Raw genomic sequence first — 9,367 nt, forward strand, 5'->3', positions numbered from 1 at the left:
CAAACACACACCCTGCCTGGCCAGTGCCTGCCCTCACCTTGCTGCCTGCAAGGGGCCTGCCTTCAGTTTGAAGAGGGATGCTTTATTTTATATTACTTTTTATTTTATTTTGCTTTTGTTTGTTTAATTTCATTTTTGCTTTATTTAGGATGCACCAACACCTCCTCTGCAAAACAGGACCAGATCCACTGCCCGCAGGACCCCTCTGAAGGAGCCTGGTTTGGAAGGGTGTGATGCACAGGAGCATCCCTGGCCTGAGCTCACGGGATTTTCCCTCAGCAGGTATCAGAGGAAGGAGCATTTTGGCACTGGGAGGTGTAGCTGCCCCTGGTCAGGAGGCACTTCTCATGGGTGGGGTAGGGACATTGTTTGCTGGGCTGGGGTGACAGCCCCCTCATCCTGTGCCCCAGAACCCACAGCAGGGCTGTGCCATGGCCCTGTGCCCACCTGCTGCCCCGGGTCACCATGGCTTCAGCCTCTTCCTTCCTTGGGAAGTGCTTGCAGAGAGGCAGGACCCACACTGAGTGTGGCTGTCAGACCCTGTGCTGGGAACGTGGATGAATGCAGAGCAAGAGTCAGGAGTGAGGAGCAAACTTCCCAGGGGCCTGATGCTGAGCAGAGGATGTCCAGGTTGCTGTGCTCCTCAGAGGGAGTAAAACTGGCCAGGTGCTTGTTTGCCCCACACCACGGTAGAATTTCAACACTGAGCTTTTTGTAAAAGAAACATATTTTAAATTACTGCCAGATTTCTCCTTTAAGAACAACAAAAAAAACCTATTAGTGTATTTTAGTGCCCAGATTTCAGGTTGCTCATACACAAGTACTGATCTGGGTTTATAAGCAGAGAGCAGGCAGCCCTGGGGTGTATCAGCCTGGGTGTGTGACATGGGCACCCCCAGGGCTGCCCTTGCTTGACACCTTCACTGGGAACCTGTGGGCTCTGGGGGGAAGCCAGACCCCACCCTCCTCCCTTCCTGCTCAGAATCACCACAGCAAAAAGCCCTTTGCTGCCTTTGGGGCCACAGGGCTGGGCCAAGGAGTTGAAGGAATTTTAATGTTCTGGTGCACCTCTATACATCCCTCAGCTCTGTCTGCCTGCAGCAGCAGTGAGGACAGGGATGGGACACCAGGCAGCAATTATTTTGCTTCTCTGCTCTGGTGTGACTTGAGGAGCCCCATGTGCCATGGTACCCACTGCATGCACAGCCACCATCGTGGGGGTCTTGCTGCTCTGGACCCTGTGTCACCTCCCCAAATGCCCTCCACAGGGTCCTGGGTGGGTCTGCCCCCAGCACGTGTACAGGAACACCCCATGGTCAGACAAGCCAGGGGCTGCAGGGTGGTTTATCCTGCTTTGCTTTGGCACTCTGTAAAATGCCTTTCATTAAAATGAGGGAAAAAACCAGCAAACCAGTGCAACTACACATCAAAACCAAGCAAACCTCCGCTGTAGCAATTTTAAAGCAATCCATCAGCAGCTAATGAAGGCCAGGTTATTTAAATGATAAAGGACAGGGAATGAATGCACACTCTGGTGCTTCTTCCAAGGTGATCTGGGTTAAAACCGTGCTCTCAGGGTTAATTTTGAGCTGCTTTCTTTTAAAAATGTTTTTTCCTTATTGACACAGGGGGGTTGGTTTATGTAATATCCATAATAATTCCCATATTTCTGTAGATTACAAGGTTACCCCCAGGGATGGCTCTGCTGGCAGAGCCAGGGGGTCTTCCCATCACCCAGGGGGTGGTCAGGGTCCATCCATCCCCCCTCGCCCTCCCGCTCCTCCGGCACCCACAGCTCTGTACTTCCCTTTTTAATTAAGGATGCTTCACACACAGCACTCTGGGGTAGGATTGAAAATGGATAAACCAGAACAGACAGCATGGATGAGCACAGTCCTGCCTCATCCTCTCCACTTTCCCCCCTCTCTGGTTTCTGTGTCACCTTCTCAGCCCTTCCAGGGGGTGGTTCTGGGGATCACCAGCCCCACAGGAGCCCAGGTCTGCTGTCCCCATCCCTGCACACCTGGGGTCACCTCCCTGCAGAGGAGCCTGCCAGGGCCAGGGGGTCTCCCCTGTCCCACCAGTAGCTCAATAAACCAGCAGCAGAGGTGACCAGTGTGGGGTCTGGGTCTCCAAGCAGGACAGAGCCAGTCCTGGGGCTGGGAGTGATTCCTGCTGCCAGGCCAGGGCTCTGAGCACGGAACCTCCTGAGGTCTGAGAGGCACCTGCAGTGACCGGGAGGCACAGGGACACCGGGCACAAGGGTGGGGGACAAGGCCAGGGCTGGGGTGGCAGCAAAGGGCAGAGCCTTTGGGAAGGTTTGCTGCTTCGGCCTTGGTGCTCCAGGTCCACTTTCTCTATACACATGGTTTTTCCCCCCTTCCCTCCTTGGGTTCTCTGCCACTTTGAAGCCTTGCTCTCCTCCCAGGTGCTTTACCAGCTCCTTGCTGCCCATCGGGGACCACCTTGGGCAGTCACAGGTTGGGGTGAGGCTGCCTGGGCTCGGGGGGATGGCGAGTGCCCCTGTGCCACACACAGTTCCCACGGGGACCATTCCACTGCCTGAGGAGAAAAACGCCCTGACAGAAACTCTGTCGTGATAGATGGGACCTGGGTAACAGCACCCTGGTGACAACGGGGCTGATGTGTTCCCTGCCCTGGGGAACTGGCATGCACCAAGGCAGAAAATGGAGCTGGCTTCTCAGGAGGGTTCAAAACCTGGGCTGGAGGTTGGGGAGGTGCCCCCAGCAGTACCTGGGAAGCAGGGGGGGAGCAGTGGCCTGAGTGATGGTGAGAGGAGTGACATATGTTGTGGGTTTCTTCAGAAATTAAGAACATCTGCCTGGGTTTGCTTTGGAAAGAAAAAACAAGGGGGCTGCATGAGAGTGAGGGCTGAGCACCAGCACCCGGGCTCAGGGCAGGGGACAGGGGATAACAGGGGGTGACACAACCACCCAGGGCGTGGGTGGTGGGGGTGACAGAGGGTGACACAACCACCCAGGGCATGTGTGGTGGTCCTGCTGGGGGAGGCAGAGGACAGGGAGCTGAGTGATGCTGCTGTGCAGAGCTGAGGAGGGATGAGGTGGGATGGTGTGAGCTGGGAAGGGCTTCCTGGGCTGAGGAACATCCATGGACCTCCCAGAGGCCTGGCACGGATCTCTCAGTTGTGCATCCCAACTGGAAGCTGTTCTGCAGGGCCACGTTTTGCAGCCTCTGGGGTGCCAACTCACCCAGGTGCTAAAAAAGCAATTATTGCATAGGTTTTTTTGTTACTCTGTTTTTCCCTGGTGTACTTTGTGCAGCTGGAGTTGGCTGATGTGATAAATGGACAAGGTTCAAAAATATGACTCCTCTGAACTTTTTAACCTCACACGAAAGGGAGGAATTCTAAGAGCAATGGATAAAATTCAATTAACTGAGATGACAGAAAATAATCTACTAAGCGAATACATCAGGCAATTGGAAGCTTTCATACCTTTCAAAAGGGAAATAACCTATTTCTTTCCTTGTTATCTAATGACACAGGAGTTTATTTCTCTGGAAGCACTGACAAATCTACCTAATGGGGCCTAAACACTGTTGCCAGGCAATTAGGGGTTTATTGTGTGGCTAATTCTTTCATTTCCGTCACTGGCGATTGTCACTGCAAAACACAGGGCTGGGGAGTGCCCCTGCCTGCACACAGACACGCGTGTGGGCACGTGTATCTGTGTGTGCACACGTGTATCTGTGTGTGCACACGTGTGTGCATCTGTGTGTGTGCAGGTTGGCTCCTGCATTGCCCTGCCACCCACCTGTGCCCCTGCCCATGCTGCCCAGCCCTGTCCTGCACTGCCTGGCGTTTTGTGGCCAGAAATTATTTGGTTTTTTTTTCTCACTGAAATACTTGATTATGCTGAAAATTCAGTGCTGGCCCACTCAGCCCCACACCACCAGGCTCTTCCCTTCTTTTTTTTTTTTAATCACACTGCTGCTCAGTTTCCTTTGTCAGTTGCTCTGGTGATAATTAGGGGCTGCTAATTAGAAATCCTGACAGGGTACAGGCTGTGGCTGATGGGTGGTATTTGGCCTTCCAAGGGAAGGTTGCTTCAGCTGCCAACAGGCTGTTGGCTGCTCCTGCAGGGCAGGTTGGTCCCTGCTGCTGCAGGCACAGAGCTGCCAAAGCAGGCGTGAGTTTTGCAAGGGAGAATGACAGAATCACAGAACCAGTCAGGTCAGGAAAGAGCTCTGAGATCTCCGGGTCCAACCATCAACCCTACCCTGTCATGCCCACCGAACCATGTCCCCAGGTGCCACATCTACATCTTCTGTGAACACCTCCAGGAATGGTGGCTCCCCCACTGCCCTGGGCAGCCTGTCCCAATGCTTGGCCTCTCCTTCAAAGCTGGAGAAAGGGGAGAAGATGCTCAGCTATTGGCTGGCCTGGGAGCCTCACCCTGTGCAAGGTGAGAGCCCTGATGGGGAGATACACGGGGCAGTTTTTATTTGCTGTTGAGGACTTCAGCATCCTTGCAGGTACTGGCAATATTCTAAGAAAGAAAAGGAAGCAGAGCTTCTCAGGAAGCCCTGCTCCAGCAGCTGAGGATTTTGGGAAAGCCAACCAAATCCCAGCAACCTTCATCCCCCAGAGGGTGTGGTGAGTTTAATGAAGAAGGGGCAGGGCAGTACAGAGGCTCTGCAGGTCTCCTGAGCCAGGTGAGATCCACCCATGGCTCAGGGATGCTGCATGTGACTTTGCAGCCTTAACCCACCCGTTCCCCTTCCCCACCCCTGCACATATATTTTTATCTCTTAATTACAGGCTGCTGTATGTACAGGGGCATTTAAAACACCTGGAGGTGACCCTGCAAACCTTTTCCAGGGCAGTCAGAGTTCGTCAAGCGTAAGGCCCGTGTTATTGTCAGTGATGATTTGAAATAATTCCCTAAGTCAGAATTAGGGTCAAGCCTCTGTGTAAATCTTTATTTAGGTGCCAGAGATGTCTCCTTCTCAGTGCCACAGGCTGTCAGAGCTCCTGTAGAAGGTAAGTGCCTCGGGACTGCTAAATCACTAGATTAGGAAGCAGCCCCCCCTGTGCACTGAGCCTGCTCGCTCTGAGCCTGCCTGAAACTTTCATCAAAAAAATGAATACAAATGTTCCCCATGTTTGTGACCCACCAAACCCAGCTGCTGGAATCACAGCTGTGCCCCGGCACACATTTAATCTGCTCAGGTAAATGAAGAGTGTGCTTAATTTCTTATCATACTTTTCACTTCTTGTCTCTTGTTGAGGAACTCTCCTTTGTGGGAATTTTTGTTTTGTGTTCTTTTGTTGTGTCAGTCTGCTGATAAAAGCCTGTTGTGGATTGCATTGTGCTGTTAATTTTCCTTTTGGTGTGCTTGCTACAGTGACTTATTTTGTGTCTGATATATTAGTTATCCAATTTTTGTAAGCTGATTTTAAATATGTTACCACGCAAACTCTTTTTACAGCCTGTGCAGCTTTTGATTATGAATGAGTGCAGAGATACACGCAGGAGTATTATTTATATAAAATATATAAGCAGGAAGAATCTTCATAAATCACAAAATGCTATTATCCTCGGGGTTCATGACAGCCATATCTTTTTTTATGGAAAACCAGAATACATTAAATACCCCAGGCATTTGAAAGGGACATTTCAAAAACTGTACAATTGCTCTATTTATTCCATTCGTTTAGTGGGTAGCATTTAATATCTAAAGTCTGGTTTACACAAATAAATCTTAAAATTAAGGTTTAAGTAAGAATTTATTGAGGGAAGCTACTGTATCTGCCTGTAGTAGTGCTGTGGTTTATGACCTAAGGAATAAGGTAATAAAAAAAAAAAAAGCAAGCTTCAGATGGGTAGGATTTAACCCTGGAGGGAGAGCTTTCAGAAGGCAATTTTACACCAGGCTGCACTGGTGATCTCCTGTCTCTTGGGGAGTCTCCACACGTGTGTACAGGCACCCATGGAGCCCCCTGCCCAGCAAGGCTCTGCCCAGGCTGTGGGTGGGAGGACTGGGATGCTGTGGGAAGAGTGGGATGCTGAAGTTGTGAGGACTGGGATGCTGTGGGAGGAAGGAGTGGGATGCTGTGGGTGCAGGGCTGTCCCGTGGTGGCACCTCACTAGATCCATTACAGGAAGCCCTGGTGTGAGTTGCAGTAATCAATAGCTGTGCCTGAGGGTTTACTATAGCGTTTAATTAAACAAATTTACCTTTTGAAGGAAAATCCATTGCAAGCAATTTAGAGCCTGGTGCATTGCAACCTTGTTTGAGGTTACTTGTGCTTTTAACCACTGTCTAAAGTGCATACAGTGTTAATTAGCATATTTAGGATTAAGTAGATTTCCCATGCAGTAATCATTCTCTAATTCAGTAAGAACTATCTCTGGTGAATAGTGGACATTAATGACAGTTGCAAGAGCATAGATATTACATAATCACTAATTACATTCTGCACAATTAGCGGAGACTCCTCCGTGTGAATCGCTAATGGCTGATTCCTGTCAGCAGCCTGTGCTGGCTGGGAAGCAAAGTAAACAGAGTCTGCATAATTTTCAGAGGGGATGATGGTGGGGAAGGAGGTGCTGGTGAAGGGCAGAGGCCAGGAGGAGCTGGTGGTCAGCATGGCCCGGCCATCAGACCCCTCCTCAGCTCTCCTCAGGAGGTCAGAGACCCTCAGGGGCCTCAGCCTGGGCTGAGGGGTGCAGAACCATCTGCAGCACCCAAACCTCTGGCTCTGGAGCTCCTGGGCTGGGGAAGGCTTGGGCAGGACACAGGGGGTGCTGGGGAAAACACGGGGAACAACTGGCACCAAAGCCCTGGCTGGTTTATTTTGCGTTTTTTTTTCCCCCTCTTCTCAGTCTTTGCAAAATCCTCTATTTAGCAATTCCTGACTTTTGACCATTTTCTAAAACTATGAGAAGATAAAGAGGCTGAGTTTTGCCTTCACCCCCACCCTGGTCCATCAAGCTGACTGCCCAGGGAGGGACCTCTTGTCCTCATGGAACGTGACAAAGGCTGGGACAGCAGTGAGGTGGCAGGCAGGCTTCACTTCTTTAAAGAAATAAATCTTTGCTCAATTGATTTTCAGTGATGTTTGGATCAGTGCCACAGTTCCTTACAAGCAGAATTCAGCCTTTGCTGTGTGATTGAGATGAGGGAGAGCGGTGTTAAGCCAGTGGAATTGCTTTGGACAAATCCCAAACTGGAGACCAGCACTGGGCCCCTATACCTTTAGGTATTAGGTATTTTAAATTAAGATTGCATGTGGTTTTAAAAGGCATTGTCAGAGCAAAAGCAATTTAACAAAAGGCAATGTATCTGGCAACTACTCTTCTGCCTGCCAAGTGCTCTTCTCGGGGAGTGCATTGTAGGGATGGCAGATTACATCTTCTGAATATTTTTGTCTGTTGCTTGGTTCATTTTCATAATAATAACTTGCATCCTTCTCTATCCTTTCATGTTGAAGGGTTGCAAACTATTACACAAACAGCCCCACTCCTGAGATGCAGCCACCTCCCAGGCGGCGTCTGGGGAGTGGGAAGTGGCAGCCAGGGGGGTGAGGGGAGTTGTGGGCACAGAGCCCTTGGGGTGGGGGGCTGAGGGGCTTCTGGGGAGCACACAGACCTGGGGAGCACCCACCAGCACTGTGTGTGCCCTGCTGGGGAGGAACCCAGAGCCTGGGGGTGAATGCACAGAAGGGGCTGAGCAGGCAGCAGCTCTGTGCTCGCTGCTGGGCTGCTGGAGAACAGTGAGGGAAAACTAACCCAACCAATATGGTTGGTAACAAGCTTCAGCTTTATTGTGCAGTAACTTTTACTTATAGAGTGTCTCTGTGACCACACCCCGTCACCACACACCAACATAAGGTTTTATTGGATACCTGGTGTGTTCACCTGTAGCACAGCCAATCCCTGGTGCAGGTAGCACAGGAGTCTGGGCTGATCTCATTGACCCCTCAAACATGGGGTTGGGCACAGCAAAGGGGTCACACTGCCACCTTTGAGAACATTCGAGAGCATTCTAGGACACTGGCCTGTGCTTGGGCTGGGGAAAGAGATAAATCCAAAGCATAAATAGCCCTGGTTTTCCTGGTTTGCTCTGTATGAACCCTCTTGGATGGGAGGAGGTGAGGGCTTTGCAGTGATGTTGAAAGGGAGCAATGTGCCCTGAAGCATCACCCTCTGCTGTGTCCTCTGTCTGCTCCTCCCCCTTTCAAAACAGGACCCAAAATACTGTTTTCCTGGCAGCAGAAAATCAGCTTGCTGGTTATTTTGAACAACCTGCTCTAGTGGAGGGTTGGAACTAGATGAGCTTTGTGGTCACTTCCAGCACAAACCATTCTGGGATTATTCAGAATTCAGATTATTCAGGCCTGTGCATGTCATTGCTAAAGTGCTGTAGATGACAAACCATCACCTACCCCTGGTGTCCCACCAGCAGCACTCCACAGCCTCAGCCCCAGCAGACCAGTTGCTCTGCTTGGTTCCAGCACAGCAGGCAGGGTTTGGAAGGGTTTGTAGCATGTCTCATGTTATTCCCCAGCAGCTGGGGTGGCAGAGCATTCGTATTTGAGCCTGAAAACATTGGCCTTTAAGTGCCTTGTCTAGAAACTCCATTTTTCACCTTTCGGGGCCTTTTGGTGGCTGTGCTGAAGTGAATTAGGACAGCCCAGTGAGCAGGAGCAGAGGAGGAGAGGCCAGCAGAGGCTTCCTGGGGGATGTGCTTGGGGAGAGCAGTGAAACGCTGCGGATGCAGTGCGCTGCCCTTGGGTTTAGCCGCAGATTCTTCAGAAACTCTTTTTTGGTGTCACTGCTATTTTTTTTCCGGTGTTTTGACCCGGGTAGCACCAGCCGAGCGCCGTGTGTGCCCTCCCTGCAGAGCTCTGACCCCTCCCGGGCCGGAGCTGGGTCCAGAGAGAGCAGCAGAGCCTGGCCTGGCATTTCCATAAGTGAAGGCAGGTGCTATTCCTTACATTATCGCCAGGACATTTAAATCTTAATGACTGGCATTGTTGTCTCAAAGACAGTGTTTTTCCTGCTGAGAAACTGCATTAGATTGGAGAAACAGAGCTCATTTCCATTCACTCAGCAGTCTCTCTAGAAATGACATGCAGTGCTTGAAACTGTTTATTTCCAAATTCAGGCCTCCTCCGCATCAGTCATCAGCTTCAATTACCAGTTTTCCGGAGCCGAGCCATCAGGCAGTCTGACACGAGGGTCCAACCTAATTCCCACCTTCTCCAAAGTCAAGAGCATAATGTGCAGATGAAAAGGTGGAAAATAGCCTGGACTTCATTAGCATGCAGAGCCCGGCTGTTCATTTGCTTGCTGCGAATGGAAGTTCTGACACTCGGCGC

Source organism: Calypte anna, chromosome 3 (assembly GCF_003957555.1).
Source record: "Calypte anna isolate BGI_N300 chromosome 3, bCalAnn1_v1.p, whole genome shotgun sequence".
In the NCBI taxonomy this organism is placed as follows: Eukaryota; Metazoa; Chordata; class Aves; order Apodiformes; family Trochilidae; genus Calypte; species Calypte anna.